Source organism: Equus caballus, chromosome 2 (genome assembly GCF_041296265.1).
Source record: "Equus caballus isolate H_3958 breed thoroughbred chromosome 2, TB-T2T, whole genome shotgun sequence".
NCBI lineage: Eukaryota > Metazoa > Chordata > Mammalia > Perissodactyla > Equidae > Equus > Equus caballus.
In genome coordinates, this window is record NC_091685.1 from 40,717,439 (window position 1) to 40,736,203 (window position 18,765).

At 52.9% G+C, this 18,765-nt stretch overlaps 1 protein-coding gene across 6 annotated transcripts in view; it reads left to right on the forward strand.

Moving 5' to 3' along the window:
* CASZ1 (castor zinc finger 1) overlaps positions 1-18,765 on the forward strand; it is a 150,220-nt gene that overhangs the window by 44,652 nt on the left and 86,803 nt on the right. For 3 of the 6 annotated variants that reach the window (XM_070253638.1, XM_070253616.1, XM_070253626.1), the window contains one exon: positions 11,944-12,030. The exons of the other annotated variants lie outside the window; for them this stretch is intronic. The gene's annotated coding sequence lies outside the window, so the exon portion shown is untranslated. The remainder of the gene's footprint in view (positions 1-11,943; positions 12,031-18,765) is intronic. 6 annotated transcript variants of the gene reach the window in all.

Below are 18,765 nucleotides of genomic sequence, written 5' to 3' on the forward strand. Positions count from 1 at the left end.
TGGTGCCACCTGGAGTGAAGAGTCTGTGTGTGTTTCCCTTACCTTGGTGGAATGGCGCAGCGAATGGGGGTTTCTGTCACATACTACTTGTCACCCTAAGGGTTTCTAAGATTGCATTCCTGGTTAGGAGAACCATGTGGGGTGAAGCTTTGGGGGGCATGTGTTTTGGCCACAGGATCTTAGAGCCACCGACCTCCACATGGGCCCAGGAGAAGGAGCTGGGGGTCATAGCCCGAAGACAGCTCCAGGGAGTGAGACAAGAGCTGTGTGGGTAGCAGCGGCTAAGGAGCCAGGCCTTGTGGCTTGATGGGTAGATCTCTCAGTGGGTCAGAGGCCTCTCCAGACCCAAAGCTTCTCCTTTCCTGGCTCCCTTGCCTCCAGGGCTGGTAGAAATAGCTCATATTCTCCTTGGCCCCGTGGCACCCTGACATCAGGCCAGCCTCCACGGACTGGGGCATAGGGAGGCCCTGGGAGAAGGACAAGGACCAAAGCTAGCCCTCGCTTGGGTGTGAAGTGTTGTCTTGGCTCTGTGCCTGCCCCCACGATGGGCAGTGCCAGCCTGTTCAGTGGGCACGAAAATGCCTGCCACAGGCAAAGGTAATCTCTGTCTGAAGCCACTGGACTTGGGAAGGGGGAGGGGTCACATGCATATTCCCTCCTTGGGGAGCCTTATTCTACTTTCATTTTCTTTCTGCCACTATTTTTTCTTGGGGTCTAATTAAAGACTGGGAGCCGTTTACAGCCTGTGGTTGGCTTTTTATTTGGGTCCTTGGCAATTACCTCTTGCCCTAAAATAAGTTTCGATGGAAGAGGGGTAGGATTTTTCTTTTTGGCCAAGTTCTCAGCTTTAATTTTGCCGTGTATATGTGTGTATGTGTGTGATATGGAGTGTAAAAGGCCTTTCCTTCCTCCCTTTTCCAAATCCTGGCTACATCTCCTCCTTCTCATTGTCCCCATCTCAAGTGTCCTGTGGCCAAGGCTGAGCCTAGACAGCAGGAACAGTGTGTCCTCAGCCTTGCTCTGCCCCCAGGCAGCTCTGTGACAACAGGCAGGTCATCTGTTGACTCTGCCCCAGTTTCTTCACCTGTGAATGGGGCCAGCCATGCTGGGCATGCCCAAGGCTTCCCACCGCACTGCTCTGGAGGCAGAACTCTTGCCACAGCGGGGCAGGTCATCCCTGGGGTGGGAGGAAATCACCATCAACATGAACAGGCCTCCATTTCCCCTCTTGGTCAACACACCTGGCATTTGAATAGGAGCGTGTAATCGTGTTCCCAGAGCTCTTTCCCCGATTTCCCGTCGCAGTTCTCCTGGCCACCCTGAGAGCAAGTGTGATCACTCTGCTTTATAGATGAGGTTCCCTGCAGCCAGAGATAATTAGTGGCTTTTCTGATGTGACTTGGTTTATAGGGGACAGAGCCTTGGGGTTCAAACCTGGGTCGTCTGATCTTCCAAAACCCACACCAGGACCAGCTACATAATTTGCAGGGCCCAGTGAAAAATGAAAATGCAGGGCCCCTTATTCTAAAATTATTAAGAATTTCATGACAGCGACAGCAGGGCATTGAACAAAGCATGTGCCCTTCTATCGTGGGACCCTGTGTGACTCTGTGGGTTCCTGCACAGGAGGCTGGCCTTGCCCACCAGCTCCTTGATTCCTCTTCTCCTCTTTTCCTCTGTTCCCACCTGTGTGGCAAGGGGCAGGGCAGTTAAATAGGGGCTCCTGTGCTCTGTGTCCCTGGCTTCTGTGGCTCTCTCCTGCAGAGGGAGGGGATTCTTGCTTCTCCCGCTTCTTGGCCTGTCCTGCCTGATCCTGCCTTGTGAGAAACACTGTGCCTTAGCACAGCGTGGGCTTTCTGGGGTTTCCTGAGCCTCTTAGGGCCCTCCAGGCCTCTTTAAGGCTGCCTGAGACTTTAGGTCAGTCAGAGGTGAGGAAATAAAAAAAACGGACAAAGAGGACTTGGTAATCACTCTCTTTCCTTGGGGTGGAGGGTGAAGGTTTTTGGGGATTGATCCTTTCAGTCACATTCAGGAGCTCTATGCCATCTCTATTTGCCAAGTAGAAGCAGGTGATGACCTGCCAAAATATCCAGGTCAGGCTGGGCTCTGATTGCTATGCTTGGGGTAGAAGGTCAGGCGGCCTTTCCTTGGGCTAACCTGGAAACCTCCTAGCTGGTTGTTGGGGACTTGGAGAAGCTATGGAATCTTGTGGGGTTCATGGAAATTTCCCGGTAATGGATGGGTTGATAGAACATATGGTCGGTTATGTGTCCACGTGTCCACTGGTGTGTATTTGCCTTCTGGTGAGGACATAGCTCTCTGTGTGCCTGGCAGCTATTTAAATAAGAGCTGTCAGGATGAATGGCTCTCGCTGGCTTCCCCGGACAGAGAGGCCTTTGCCTGCCCATCTGGGACCATGTTCCCTTGTTAGTACATGCCTGCCCCTGGCACCCTTCCTCTCTTCTGCTAACAACCCCCACCCCCCCAACCAAAGAAGTCTGGGTACCAAACTCCTGGCCCCAGGAGCCATCCTCAGTTCTCTCTATGGTACCACCTGCTTCCTAGATTCTGGACCTTGCACAAGCTTCCGCGTGAAATGTGTCCTAAACGCCACAGCAGCTATTTTCATGAGGGGGTACAACTTTATCCAAAATCGGGGGACGGGGTAGTTTTGGGAATCCCATAGGCGGAAGGTCTGAGGCAGTTTGACTATGGGAGGGAGAGAGTGCCCGAGTTTCCAAGGACTGATTAGATGGCATGCCAAGTGTATTAAATTTTGCAGACATTTTAACAGCAATATGCTAGATAGTTGGGTGTCCCCTGAGGCGGCTGGATTTTTTATATCCTTCACAGAAGGTCGGAACCCTCTTCTGCCTGCCTCCCCCCTCCACCCCGTGCTCAGTGCTGCTCTTTCTCTCTCACACACTCCCTTTCTTCAACAATTTTCCTTGCATCTTGCTCTCTGCTCACAGAGAACCTAAATGATGCCCCTGGTCCCTGCCCGACAGAGGGCATTCTGACCCTCCTGCCTTCCTGTCAGGAGATCTGGGGTCTCCAGGGCAGGGGATGGGTACGAATGGAGGGCTTGATTTCTATTTTTTCTTCCCTTTCCCCTTCCTCCCCCCATTTTGGAGACTGTTGTAAGACCCACTCCCTCCCTCCTTATTTTTATAGGAAAAAAAAGGCAGGAAAAGAATCCATCTGGCATATGAATAATTGAAATGGCTCAACTCTGTTCCTGTTGCTGCTGTTTGTTCTCGGCTCCCCTGGCCCCCAGCCCATCCCCCTGAGTACGGGTCTCTAAGTGGAGGATGTGTGGGCACTCTCAGAAGGTTCTCGGCAGAGGCCCAGGGCTCTCCTTAATTTCTAGCGCTTTCTCCCTGTGAATCCATGGGTCTGAGAGGCGGTGCTTTTGGAATCATGGTTGGTTTCCTTCTTGCCATCCGTGTGGACAGCTAGCCTCTGGCTAGAGTCTCTCCAAATATGCCTCAAACTCGAGGGGTTCCTTTGGCCTTGGGGCCTTAAGGGACTGCTTCCCCCAACCGTGATTTCCCCCGGGGTCCCCGGGATTTCTCTGATTCATGCTCAAACTCCTCCTTTCTTCCAGCCTCTGCCCCTCTGTTCTTCGCTTCAGGGTTTGGAGACTCCTGTTTGGGGAAAACTGGTCTTTGCAGTACTCGCTGCATGCTCTCTTAGCATGCCTCCAGGGGGCTGCTGCCAGCTCCCCCGACAGGCGCTGACCCCGGCACCTTACTCAGAGGTCTTCGAGTCCTTGTCCACCAGCTCCTCTTCCTCTCCCGCCCCTCATCTTGCCCAGCCGAGGGCTTTTGAGTTCTTCCCTTCTGTATAACACAGCCTTTCTGTTGGGAGCTGTGAAAGCCAGCAATTTTTAACTTTCTTTCTACCGCGACAAGTTGAGAGAAAGCACAGCAGCAGGAGGTTGGGGCAGGGCAGGGATGGAAAGATAATGGACTTGGGCCTGGCCAGAATCAGCTGCCTGTTCACTTTCCGGAGCATGGACCAGCTGCACACCGAGTCCCCGTGTCCGGCCCGAGAATTCACTGTCTCTTTAAAACCATTTAGAGGAAAAACAAAAGAACTTTAGTGCATTAATTCTAGATGAAGATGGGTCTCCAGATGACAGGCTGATCCACATTATTCCCCACAAGACAACTTCCCCTCTCTCCTCCTACCCCGCCTGCCTTCCTGCCCCCCTGCCCAGCTGTGTCGTCATCCATGGTTTGTGGAAAGCTGACACAGGGGTTGCTGTGAAGCGTAATCGTGTGCTGTATGTTTGAAAAGTCAATACTTGTGTGTGCTTGGGACATCATGTTTGTGCCATGTGTGAGGGATTGACTTGCAGCCATGGGTCCTGTGGTTGTAAAGTGCTGGGAGCAAGTGTGCATTCCTGAACCGCCGAGTGGCCGTGGGAGGGGTGGGCACATGTGTCACAGCGAAGTAGCACGGTGTCCCTTTGCCCTGAGCTTTCTGGGTCAGGCACGTTAGGTCTCGGAAAATGCCGCCACAGAGAGAAGGTGTGAGCAGCACCAAAACATTCTAGTTCTTTTCCAGGTTTGTAAAAAAACTGCCCACTAAGCAAAACATAATTCAGATGAAATTCAAATCAGGTTTGTTAATATATAACTATATATATATATATGTCGTTTGTAAAGACTCCTACACATGTTATAAAAGCTGCAAAATGTCTGGCATTCCAGGGCCTGGTACGAATAATTAGATATTTATATCCAATAAAACTGGTTTGATGGGAAAATCGTTTCCCTCCGTGTGGATTCTCAGTTGAGGACGAGTTTCGGTGGTTGGGTTTGTTTTTTCACTGACAATAAAACTAGGGGTTTGGCACCAACAAATGTATTTCCCGTAAATATCTAAATCTCTTTTTTGCCTCCATGGACTCTGCTAGACGGGCCCTATCACGCCAGCCCGCACTGCTTTCCTCTCCCGCCTTTTCATTTTCGCTGGAGAAATGTGTGTGTGAAGCCCCCTCCCTGCGCCCCAGGCCCGGTTCCCAGCCCCAGACCAGTGGGGGAACTTGTGCACCGCGAGTCCACCACACACCCCAGCCCTCATCCACACCCAGCCTCAGGACCACAGCCAGTGGGTCTTCTCTCTTCTTTTCTTTGCCTTTTTCTCTTTGAACAGTTCCCTGGAATGGGGCTTCTGCCCTCGTTAGCCCTTAATGCCCAATCTAAGTATTTTTCTGATTTTGTTAAGCACTTCCTACCCCCAGTTTTCAATTTCTCTTCCTCTGCATCCCGCTTCTGGACCCTCCTCTCCCCCCTTTCCCAAGCTCTGCTTGACCTCCCGGCCGACTGCCTTTAGGGCGTCTAGCACTGTGTGGGGCGGCCCTGGGGAGCAGTCTGCCTTACTGCCCGGCTTGGGGAGATCCCCCCCACCCCGCCCTCCCCTTGTTTCTCTTCCATCTGTTACACAGTTGGGGACAGATGGAGCCAGAAGGAGCCATAGCTAACTGCGACCTCCCTCTCCCATTATACGGATGGGGAGCTGAAGCCCTGACTAGGGCAGATGGGATCCCTAACTGGGACGGGGCAGAGCTGTGGGGGGAAGCACAGCCCCTTGCCTTCCATCCGGTTCTGGGACTGTGAAAGATGCAGAGGCCTTACTCTGCCGCTTGGCAGTAGTTTCTCTGAGACTTTGGGCAAGTGGACGCACCTCTCTGAGCCTTTCTTTTCCATATTTGTAACTTGGAATTGGAAAGTCTTAAGCTATAGGGTCGCTGAGAAGAGTAGATGGACCAATGCATGACAAGCTCCCAGGTGGGTGCCGGCCTGGGGGGCGCCCTTCTACATAGGATGGCGGTTGGTGCTCACTCTGACTGTAAAACGAGGACACTGTGACATGGAACTGAGACCCTGCCCATGAAGGGCACCAGCCAGGTGGCAGAATCGCTTTTGCCCCTCTCCCCCTGAGTGGTGGAGTGTCTCCCTTTTAGGAGGAAGCCAGCTGGGATCAGAGCACCTTGCGGCTCCCTGGAGGTTGGGCCCTGACTAACTTCAGCCAGGAAGGAAAAGCCACTGGGAACAATGGAGGAGTTAGCAAAAGGCATGTGCTGGAGTCATTGAGGTCTGGTCAGGAACTGGAACCCCAGAGACTGGGCCCAGAGAGATGGGAGAGGTGGACGGCAGCAGCTCTTCAGGGGCTGGGGGACCGTTGTTCTGAGAAAGGCCTTTTGGATCAAAGATTTGAAGTCTCTTGAAGGGTGTATGGGAAGAAAAAGTGTCCAGCAAGTCTGGGAGAAGGAAAATGGGCCTAGTGGGGGTGGGGGTGGGGGCTCTGGGAAAGGTCTGTTAGCCCAAGTGGGAGCAGCCGAGTGTAATTACAGAGCAGCGAATGGAGTGAAAATAGACAGCCCTTGATGTGCAGCTGGGTCTGCGGAGTGGTGGCACCAGCGCATGCCACACCCCCACACTCCTCCCCTGCTCGGGTGTCCTCCTCCGTCCTCACCAAGGGCACTGCCCTCCTGAGGTGTTTGTGGTGGGTAAGCGCTGGCAGTTCGGGGCTTCTGGGAGGATGTTCCCGCCAAGTGGCACACACAAAGTGGTACCCGCAAGCTTTATCTGCACCCGACCCAGACAGCAGGAGTGACCCACAGCACAACCAGAGTGCACCTATGCATCATCGCCAGCTATAGGTTTAACACACTTTTCACAGAGGGGAATTGGACCCTGGCCTGAAAATAGAAGGTACCCTTCAAAAGACTCTTGGGTGTCTTGTTTTTTGTTGTTTTTTCCTTTCTTTCTTTCTTCCCACCACTGCCAAATTAAAAGAAAAACTCAACAAGAAGCAGAGCCCAAGCTTTCTATGACTGGCTCTCGGAGAAGCCAGTCAAATCTCTCCTTGTTGAGAACATTTTGACAGCGTAAAATTGCTGTCGGAATGTGACTTTAGCGAAAAGTAAAAAAAAAAAAAAAAATCCTTCCTTCATGCATATGGAGTTTTTTGGAAAAAAAAATGGTATTTTAATGCTTTCTATTAAATTGGGACTAAAAGTGGTGTCTTAATTTGCATTCATTAGCATATTTGCATATAGATCACTGAAATGGTGGAAGAGAGAAGAGCCTTTAAATGAAAATTCTTTTAAAGGCGCAGGCCTGCCTCTCTCTCCCTCTCCCTCTGGGATTTATGCTCCATCTTTTCCTCTCACCTCCCACCCCATGCTTTGTGTCCTTGCTGTGGGTATACCAGAGCGTGAGGGTCCCCCATCTGGGGAGCTGACTCAGGGTGGAGTCAAGGGGCTGGAAGCAGCCCTGGCCCTTGGTCATCCCATGCCTTGCAGCCTCCCAGTGCAGGCAGGACCCCACGCGGGCCTGCTGGGCTCCCTTCCGTCCTGGCCTGGCTCTGGAGGAGGGGCCTGTGATCACAGCTACCAGGCAAGTGGCCTTATGCTCTGATCCTCTGCCAGTCATTGTCCTTCCCCCTCTCTGCTCTGCTCTTCCTTCCCCTCCCCAGGCCATTTTGATGGTCTGCAAGCCTGTGGAGGGGCACCTGTCCTGCCAGTCACTGGCCTGAGCATTCAGCCACCTGGCACCCAAGAAGGGGGTGGGTGGGGTGTTCCTTCTGGCATCTTCCACTCTGTCAGCTCCTTGGGACTGAGGCTTTCTCCGCTTTCCTCAACCTTGAAGGCCCAGGTTGCTGTGTTCCCTTTTATCATTCAGGTCTCTGGTTTAATTGTCACCTTCTCAGACGCAGCTAAAGTAGCCCCACCTCTCTCTTCTGTCATTCTCCATCACATTCCTTGTTTTATTGTCCTCTAGAACTCATGAGTTGTTTGTTTACTTGATTATTCGCTGTCCCCCCGCCCCCCCCAAGGCTAAGGCCCATGAATGCAGGGATTTGGGTCTGTGTTGTTCACAGCTGTACCCCCAGGACAATGGCACCTCGTAGTGTTCAGTAACTGTTGAATGAACGAACCTCCTGTCAGGGTTAAGACTACCCCTGGAGTCACTGCCTGGCTGGACACAGTGCCCCCAGGTGCTGAGTCCCAGCCGACTTGAGATATACTCAGCCTGGCACGAGGAACAGGGGCCAGGAGTTGGCGAGAACCTTCTGATCTGATCTGAGGCTCTCAGGGAGAGCACGACAGCCCCTTCTTGTTCCTTTGGATGGTAGGTTGGATGCAGCCCTGGCCTGGAGGACAAGAGGACAGGGTGGCCTGTGTGCAACTTCTAGCCCAGGGGAATAGCAGAGGCTGATGGAGCCACGGGTCCCCTTGTGACAGCCCAAGGAACCCCAGCCCTGCAGCCACAGAACTCCCCCTTAGACACTCTTCCTCCAGGTGTAGGAAGTAGAAACCCTCCCAGAAATTTCAGGACGAGCAGAGCCCTAGTTTTCTGTAACTAGACTGAGCTTGCTGACTGGCCCTGGCGTGGGTGGCAGAGTCCTAGGGAAAGCCCGCCGCCCTCTGCATTGCACAGGGGCCAGCCCGGGAAGTGAGGTCTGGCCACTGAGCGCTGCACCTCCCTGCTTCACCGCTCTGGTGGGCTGGGCTCTCTGAAAGGCCCTCCAGGCTGACGGCAGCCTCGGGCTCCATGCCCAGCCTGAGGTGGGAGGGCCCAGGAGGGTGAGGGGAACGCCCAGGCTTGGAGTGAGGCTGTGCCTCCACCACTAATGAAAATCGGAAACCAATTGAGCAGGACAAGGTGCCCAGCCAGCAGGTTGTGGGAACGAGGGGCCTAATGGATGTGGCTGGGGGGGGGGGGGTGGGGAGCGGATGCCTCATTGATCGCCCCATGGCTATATTTATCCACCTTGGGTCTGTGGCCCCAGCAGCTGGATGGTGCAGGGATAAATAAATGGCCACTGAAATATTCATTAGCTGCACATGCACATCCGTGGTCAGGGGGACCGCCAAGGGCCTTCTCTTCCTTCCTTCACCCCATCTCTCTGCAGAAGCCTTTCAGGAAATTCCTCCCACCTGGGCCACGTGAAGTGCAGCACAGCCCCCTGGGCGCTCAGCCCAGCCCAGGGACCCAGAGGGAGCGCCTCCTACCCTGGGCTGTCTGACTCAGAGCATGTTGGTTCCTGACTTCCCTTTGTCCCCGCACTTGCTCCCATGTCCCTGTCCCTTCATGATGGATTGGGCATGTTGGGCTGTGGCTGTCTGTTTGACCCTCTGTGTCCTCACTAGATCGGGTACTCCTCAAGGACAAGCTTGTGGTTCATTGGTCCCTGTATTTCCCAAGTGGCCTGGCGTGGGGCCTGACACAGACTTGAGAGAGGGGCATTGCATGTGATGGGTAACAACTCAGAGGTGGCTTCAAATCTCAGCTCGTCCTGTCTTCAAAAGTGACTTAACCTGGGGCTGGCCCCATGGCCCAGGGGTTAAGTTCGCGCACACTCTGCTTCGGCGGCCCAGGGTTTCGCCGCTTCGGATCCTGGGTGTGGGCATGGCACCACTCGTCAGGCCATGTTGAGGCGGCGTCCCACATGCCACAACTAGAAGGACCCACAACTAAAATATACAATTATGTACCAGGGGGCTTTGGGGAGAAAAAGGAAAAATAAAATCTTTAAAAAAAAAAAAAAAGCGACAACCTCTCCAATACTCAGCTTCCTCATCTGCAAAATGGGATTAATAACGGTGTTGCCCGTGCTTCTTAAGTGTGGACCTGGGGCTGCCTGCATCAGATTCCCAGGGGAGCAGGTTAAAAATGCAGATTCTGGCTCCCTCCATATCCGGGATCAGAATCTCTGAAGCAGGGCCCTGAGGATTCCACAGGTTTAATGAGCTTCTCTGGTGATTTCGCTGCTCACTAAAGTTTGGAACTCCTGGTTTATTGTCTCGTGATACCTTTGTCCAGGTAGTAAATGGGGTTTTCATCTGTGAGCACAGAGTTCTACTTTGTGTTCTCCAGAACCCAGAAACGGGGCCAGGAGCAGGGAGAGAGAGGCACAATTCTAAAGCATCTATTGACTGAGCATTCTGGTGAAGCTGCTGCCTGGGGCTTCTCAGAGACTGAGCTGAACTTGGTCCTCTAAGGCTCGGTGGCAGGGCCTAGCAATGCTGCCGTCAGCAACAGGTGGGTGGGACTGGGGCATGCAAATTTGGGGCACCTTCCACTTGCCAGCAGTGCCTCCTTTAGTATTCCCATGGCTTGCGCAGTATACTGCTAGGCAGAGCCCCTGGGGGGCTCGGACATAGTGTTCTTTGGGGTCTCTTCTGCCTTTAACTCTGCAGGTCTTCCGCCATTCACGGAGGTCAGGGTCAAACTGCCCTGACCCTGATCAGGAGGGAGTAGCATTGATAGTATAGTTGCTTGACCAGAGCCGGCTGGAAAAGCACATTCTTCAGCCAGATGTGCCTGCCACTGCCAGTGGTCATAAGCTGCTACCTCTGGATACCATGGGCATCCACAACGTACGCCGCCCACTTGGTACAGCCCTGGCCATGAGCTGTTTGCCTGCCAGGTGGCACGGGGCCTGTCCCCTGGTAGGCAGATGCCTGTGACTCGGAAACCATTTGACCCCATTTAACTGAAGAGAACGAGGTTAAGCCGGCCATCTGTGGCGTGTTCTCTGAGGGCTCGGGGCACAGAAACCAGCAGTCGTTTGGGATGGGTGAAGGTAGAACTTCTGTCCCTGGCACTCAGCTGAGAAGCGCCAGCCGTCCCTCCTTCTTGCCCACCCTCCTCCTCCCCGCCAAAGTTTGATCTACACAGAAGCAAACTTTGGGGACAGCCCCGGCGCTGTGTGGAGCCAGCTGAGCCTGCGAGTGGCAGCGGGAGCAGAGGGAGGCAGCCCCGGCAGCCCTGGCGCCTGACTCCGCCGGTCCCCCATCCCCTCAAAGAGCTCCCCATCCGCGCCCGCATTTGCAGGCGCCTCTCTCGTCAGCTCAGAATGCAGCTTGGGGCCCGTGGCGGCTCAACCTTTCCCTCTCCCAGAGCCCCGGTCTAATCAACCCCTATAATTTATGCAGAAAATATGATTTATATTTAATTTCACCACACTTGCATTGTTAATTTGAGATGTAATTAACCCGTCGCCATGACAACTAATTTTGTGATGCCGTAAATTACCGCCGTCTTTTCATCAAAATTCAGTTACTTTGGCTCCTGTGTGCAATGTACTGATGCAATTAGGTTGCTAAGGGCAACTCAAAAGTGTTCAATTTCTTTTGTGCAACTGCAATGGGGTAGAAGCTCCCTTGCGTCCTCCCAGGGTCCCGTCGGCTGTGGGGCGGGGAGTTGGGGGTATGTGGCCTGCCCTAGAGGAATGCCGTTGGAAAGCCGGACTGGGTGGGCGCCTGCTGCCCCCACTTCTCTCCCTCCCACCCTCCTCTCTCCAGTAATTATTTTTAAACAGTGACCCCTGGACACTTGCTCCCCGTGCCCCGCGTGGGACCCCGGGGTGGGCAAAGGGACTCCCCTCCAGGGCCTGGCCCCTTTCCCTTATACTTTCCCATCCCAAACATTTTGGTGCTCCAGTTAGAAAGAGAGAGAAAAACACCTCATCTTTCTTTTCTCCTGGTGTCTAACTTGTTTATATAGATCTTCTCTTCTCCTCTCTCTCTCTCTTTTTTCTTTATTTAAAACAAAAACCCTCTGTGTTGCTTTTGTCACGTTAATTCCCATTTTGCCAACACCAGGGGCCCAGGCAGACGAGTTACCAAGGAACACAAAATTTTAATTAGTGTATTTTAATCATTCAGGCTTTCCGAGCTAATCCACATGCCCTAGAGAATTCCCGAGATGCAGCTCTGCCCTGCTTTACCATTTATTGTTGAGTCTATTATAATTACTGTTAGCAGGTGGGGACTGGGAGATGTTTATTATGAGTTTTTCATCTTTAGTATAATTACCGAAAAAAACAAAATAAAAAGATGTCGTTGTATTTTGTTTCCTAGAATTTTTTTTTTCTAGGGGAGGGCATGGTCATGGGATTTTTTTCCCTGCTTCTTCCCAGGCAGGTGACTTGGAGTTTCCGCGCTGGAAGATATACTCCTCGAGATCAGCACTGAGTCGTGCTCAACACTCTACGGGCCCAGGAGAGGTAGGCAGCCACCACCTCTGCCTGTCATCTGCTGGACCGGGCCCTGGGGTTCTCCCCTTCCAGCTGTATGTGCCTGGTGTGTGGAGAGGGTTGGGGCTGAGGCTGATAGGGTCAGGGGTCTCTCAGTGCTCCTGCTTTGGGCTGGCAGCTCTGCCTGGTCTGAGGGAGTCTGACCAGAGTGGACCTGTTGGGGGTGAGAATGGGGACTTGCACAGTTCAAAATATGACAGTTAACATTTATTGAGTGCTCAGTATGTGTCAAGCTTTGTGTCATGGTCTTTACCTGCGTTATTTCACTTAATCCTCAGCAACCCTAGGAGGCAGGTACTAACATCATGTCTGATTTATAGAGGAGGGAATCGAGGCTTCGGATCCCAGAGCTAAGAAGTAGGATTGAAACCCAAGTCTGTCCCTGGAGCCCAGGCTCTTACTGCCTACACTGTCCTGTCTCATCTGAGCAGGTCCTCTAGATGCCACCTCTTCCCAAAAGCCTTCCCAGCTCGCCAGAGACTAAGTGAGGGTTTTCTCCCTGTGTTCTCATGGCTTCCCAGTCGGAATGCCTGTCCCACTGAGTTGCAGCTGCCGGGTTACTTCTCTCAGAGCAGAGACTGTGCAGAGGGCTTTCTGCCATTGTCCCTGATGGATCCCTGGCATGTACCATGGTGCCTGGAACAAAGCCAGCTCCCGGTGCAGTCTGTGGGATAGATGGGCATGCAGGTGTGTCTGGTAGGGTGCTGCCCCCAGCGCCTCCACTCGGGGTATCAGGAGTCAGGGGCTCTGGACATAGACGTTGGCTGCTTGGTCATCCAGAGACTCCCTCTTAGATGCCACGCTCAGCAGAAGCCACAGGGCCTGTGAGTCCCTGAGTTTCAAATCCCAGGAAGGGGGGATGACCCAGGGCCCCAGGTCAATTTTGGGTGCTATGCTGGGGACTTTGTGTGTGAAATGGAAACATGTGGCTTCAGCTTTCACATCCCCAGGCCCCTGCCGTTGTAGGCTGGGAAACTTGGCCTGCCCCTTCTTTTCTTTGTCCTCTTCAAGATCAGTTTTCAAATGTCTTCGCCTCTCAGTGACGATTTTGAAGTTTTCCTGGAAAATTCCACATCTCTTCACTAGAGCCAAGGTGGGGCTGAGGACCATTGGTTTTCCCAGGCAGAGCAGAGCAAAGTAAGCTGGAACCTGCCTCTGCTCATTTCCAGCTTGGTTACCCATGGGGACCAGTGGGGGAAGATAATTAACACGTCGCTGGGAAGGGGCCCAGGGCATCCTGTGAATTGCATACTGGTGGCAAGAATCCCTCTTCTGCTCTAAATTCTTGGGCATCCCCTCCACCAGCTTCTCTTTACATTCTGATGGGGCAGTGGGGCCCAGGGCCATGTTACCTCGCCTGCATCCCCCAGCTGGCACCCCACAGGGTCAGACCTTGCTCAAGCCATGGGTGGAAGTGGCTGCCTCCTCTCACTCTCCCTCTGCTCACTCAGGGCCCCTGGGGGGTTCTTTTAATACTTGCCAGTACCGTCTCACCCTGCCTTAGCCTTTGCATGCCCCAGGTCACCGTCCTGCCCACAGTTGTCTCTCTCACCATAGGATGTGGTGTGTAATTCTCCTCAAATGCCCTGGCAGTGCTGGTCAGACAGGCCCTCACCAAGTCTAAGACCAACTGTGGGGGCAGAGAATTGTCCCTGCCAGAGCCCTGCTCCACAAAGCCTGACAATACATATTCTCTGCCCTCTTTCTCTCTGTTCCTGCTGTCCTTGGTGGTTCTCAAACTGTTGTCCCTGGCACCCCTTTACATTCTTAAAAAGTACTAAGGATCCCAAAGAGCTTTGGGTTATGTGGGTTATATCTATCGATATTTACCAAATGAAAATTAAAGCAGAGAAATAAAAAAATATATTAATTCATTTAAAGATAACAATGATAAATCCATTATATGGTAGCATTAAGAACATATTTTTATGAGAATAACTATATTTCCCAACACAAAATTTTAGTGAGAAGAGTGGCATTGCTTTACATTTTTGCCAGTTTCTTTAATGTCTGACTTAACAAGGACGGCTGACTCTCCTAAGGGCTTCTGCCTCCAGTCCTTGCTGATAGATTGTTTTGGTTAGTCTGTGAAGAAAATCCAGCTTCCCACAGAGGTGTAGTTGGAAAAGGGAGGACTCTTTTAGTAGCCTTTACAGATAATTGTGGATCTCTTTCTTTGATACTACACTAAAACTCGCTCAGTGGTAGTTTCTCAAAGGTTAGCTGCAGTGTGGAATCTGAAACCACATCAGTGAACTTGGTGTACTCTGTTATGATAAAACCCACTGGTCTGTCTTGCACTTTGAATGAATCATTGCCCCGTGCATGATTTTGTAACTTCAAGCATGGGTCATTTGGAAAATACTGGTTCACTGAGGAATGCCGATTTTCCAAATGTCGACACATCTCATGACATAATATTTAAAAAGAGGATATTCATTAGTCTCATCACCAGGCTTGTCAGAGAAGTTGTTAAGTTTTAGGACACCGTCAAAATCACAGTGGCAGATATTTTTCCGAAAGTCTAATTTTCACTTGAAAGCTCAGATTTTATCATTGGCAGCAAATATTATCAGTTTTTTCCCCCCTGGAAGTGACAGTCTTACTTTGTTCACTTTTGAGAAAATGTCTGCCAAATACTCAAATCTGAAAAATGATACTTTGTCTGTCAGTCGCTTTTTCTAGTAAAATGATGTTCCATGAAAAAGCGGCTTTCAAGCTCAGTCGCACGAGTATATCTCCTCGAGACAAGCACTGGACTGTGGGATGCAGCTGAAGTGCTTCCCTTTCCATCCCTCAGAACATTAAAAGACACATACTCAAGGGTCAAGATTTCATAAAAATTAACAATTTTTATAGCTTCATCAAGGACATTCTTAAGTGAATATGGCTTTTTTTTTTTAACTGAAAGTGCACAGCAATGAAGAACGCAGTGACTGCCAGGGCACCGCTGTGATTTGTGCTAGGGTGCCAGCAGTTTTACCCACTGTTGCTTTTGCACCATCAGTGCCAATGTCACCACAGTGAAAAAGACAAATTGCATCTTAGTATTATTATGAAAGGGTCTCAGGAACCCCCAGAGGTCCACAGACCACACTTTGAGAACCGCTACCCTAAGCTGCCCCAGTCTCCCTCTCTGTCTCTCTCCTTCTCCCTCCGTCTCTCCCTTTCTCTCTCTCTCTGGTCGGGGCTGAAGAAAAGTGTTTCAGTCTGGCACTTGGTTTCTGCCCTCAGAAAGGACTAAGTTCTTGGCCTGGTTCAGTACCTCCTCTAGGCACCCCCTGGCCTCCTTCTGGGCCAGAGGACCTTCTGGGGAAGAGACAACAGGGGGGTCCTCAAGGGCAGCCTGGGGAGGGAGACAGGCACCACCCTGCAGTCTGTGTCTGTGGACACCAGCGTTCTCCTGGCCCATGGTGTGAATCACTCTTGCAGAGTCTTGTCCTCCCCCGGAAACCCTCCTGTGGCCCTCAGGCTTCCCATTAGGGCACAGGCATCTCATAAGGCCAGGCTCTCACTGCCCCCGCCCCGTGGCGGCCCAGTTTCCCATCGGCCACCTGCCTTCACGCTGAGGGCCAAGGCGGGGGCAGGAGCCAGAGGCAGCCCTGCGCCCCCACTCCTCCCTCTTCTTCCCCAGCCGCTTTCCCCAGCTGCCTCCCAGCCACCTCCCCCAGCATGGCAGCCTGTCCGAGACACTGGGTTTTGTCCCCTCGATCCGGGCACCCTGAGAGTGAGAGAAAATAGCTGTCCGGTGACGGTGGGGGAAGGCCTCTTGTTTTCACCTCTCAGCGGCTGGTTTTCCCAACTTTCCCATCCCAGCTCCTGAGGAACAAAGGGCCTCCGGCCCCGTGTGCTGGGCCCAGCCCAGCGAGGGGACTCACCAGCAACTCTTTATTGAGTCTTCAAGCGCCGGCCACCACTCCATTAAAAAGCCATTCCCCTTTGTGCTGCCCGGCCCCCAGCTGTCCCCCCTCTCATGTGACGGTCGGTCACAGTTGTAAAACAACAACACACAGAGTTGGCAACTAACGAGGCTTTTTTTCAAGCCAGGGTCTCCATGGCAACCCCCGTCAATCACCCCTCAGGAGCGCTTTAACCTGACCAAGAGGGGGAAATAAAAAATAAAATAATAAAAAAAAATGCCAAGGAAGAAAGACTTAGAGAGTGAGAGGCCAGTAGACAACTGGGGAGGAAGACAATTCAGAAAGTTTCTGGGGTTTGCTCCCTCAATTGCAACACAAATGAAAATTTAATCAGTTGGATGGGATTGTCCCAGTGACCGGTGGGGAAGGACATTCATTTTAATTTTTACATATAGTTTGTACGTTGCAGGTAATTTTACGAAGGCCACTGGCATCTTCCCGTGGTCCATAAAATGATGGATCATAGTTGTCTGTGGGCAGAGTGGGAGGGAGGGCAGTCCGAGGGGCCGTTAGAATGAATAGATGGTACCATGGGCCCAAACCCAGAGATGCCCAGTTCATGGCCTCAAGCCAGAGGGGAGAGCCATTTGGAGCCTGGCTGGAGTCCAGCAGAGTGTCTGAGTCCTCCCATGTGCGGCCCAGTGCCAATGGGGATGGCCCACGGTGTGTGGTGGGCATGGCGCCAAGGGGACGTTTGAGGTCCCCTATACTCAGTGCCATGCAGGGAAGGAGTGGACCTACCCCTGTGACATGTCAGGGGAAGCCCAGAGTGACAGGCAGTGGTAGGACCCCTCGTTCTTCAGATGATGCCGTGCCAGCAGATGCCCACTCCCTGGGCACGTGGCATCCCGCCAGGGGTGAGTTCACCCTTCCACGTGTTGGCATGGTGCCGGGGGCATGGAGAGCCTGAGTTCTCCCCCACCTCACCCCGACACTCATACATGCTGTCTGGCCGCTAGCCAGGGGCTCCACAGGTTCTGAGGTCTGCAGTCTGGGCACGGGTGGTGGGCAGCCTGGCAGCTGCTGCCAGGGCCCTTCTGAGAACTGTGATCAGGAAGGAGGTGAAGGCCCCCTTCTCTGCCCAGCCTTCATTTCTCAGGGCTGCAGGCACCTGAAATCGAGGGCTCAGACCCCTTTCCCCCGTGGACGTGGTGAGAGGACAGAAGTTCCTGTCGTGGTTCCAGGCATCTTCGGGAAGGTTTTTCTGATTCATGGAGTCTAGGAATCCAGTGTGGGGCCTGAGGGGAGCAAGGAAGGGGACGCTAGAGGGGAGAGCCTCTCAGAGTGGGCGCAGGGTCCATGTCAGCTGGGGCACTGTTGGGCCATGATGAATCCCCAGGTCCCTGGGGATAAAGGGGCTGAGGTTCTCGAGTCTGTGGGTTTCTGAGAGGCTAGATTTTTGCCCAAGCCTGGCATCCGGCTCTCCCAGAGCCCTCTTGCTTCTCCCTCCGTCCAAGCTCTTTCCACTCTGCCCTCCCTAAAAGGTTTCAGGCCTTGGCATCGGCTCCCACAGCTCCCGCTCTGCCTTCACTTCAGGCCTCAGTCCTTCTCACCCCGTGCGCTCTGGGGCTCTGTTCACTTCCAAAGCTAGGGAAGCAGAAATCTTTCCAGTCGCCCTCCTTTGCCCCTCCCGCGCCCCTCCCACCATCAACTCTCTCCTTTGTCCTAGCTTTGATGGTGGGGACGCTGGCCTGCGGCCCATACAGAGCTATTTACATGACGTCTCAGTGGGTTTGGCAGGGGCTGACTCACCCCCTGAACCGTTTGCCCCCCAAGATGAGGAGAAGGCCAAGGAAGGTGCCCTGGTTTCGGGGCAGCCCCTGCCCAGCCTCTCGCTGGCCTCCCTTCAGAGCCCTGAAACACTGCTGGAGTGAGGACCCTCAGGGACTGGAACGGGCTTGGCTGGGGCCCCATCTTTGCATCTCCATTCCTGGGTGCCCTGGGAAGCTCCTGCAGGAAAGGAATGCTAACAATCTGCTGGTGTAGTAAGCTGGCACCGTACCCAGGCAGGGGCCGCTTGGTGCCAGAGCCTAGTAAAGACGTTGGCGAGGGCTCCTCTCCCCTTGCCGGGAGTTTCCTCCCTCCGGATTGGCGTGCGGCCTCCAGCCGAGCCTGAGGCAGCACGGGAAGAGGTGGCGTCCTCGGCAGGCCCCAGCCTGGCCTGCCTGAAGGACCACACTTCCTCACCACCTCTATCCAGCTCCAGCCAGAAGGGCCATGACAGTGACAAATATTTTGTAGCATTTTGTGAAAGGAGAAACAGCTGTAGGGTGAGCCAGAGAGAGATGGGGTCCCAGAGCCCTGGCTGTTGGTCAGTAGCAGCCAAACAGGCAGACCTGGCTTCACCTCCCTGAGCTTCATTTCCTCCTCGATAAAATGAGGATATGAATAGTGTATCTCCCTTCTAGGGTTTCTGGTACCATTTAATGAGGTCGTGTATATAAAGGACTTCGCTCTTGGTAAACCCTCAATAAATGTTAACAATTAATATTAGCGTTAGTGGTAGGAGTGTTAGCAGCTACCTGCTAGGCGGTTTTGAGGAGTCAATGACATAATGTATATAAAGCACTTAAGACCCTGCCTGACATACAGTGAGTGCTCAGCAAATATTAGCTGTCATCATTATTATTACTGGTGTGCTGAGGTGGAGCCTCATGCATACCGTGAGCCCTGCTCTTGCTACTGAGGGACCCTGGGGATGCTGCCCCCTGCTGAGTCTGGCCAGTCCTTCTAGAATGTTCAGCAGACCCCTTTGCCCCCACATTAACTCTCCAACACCTGCCCT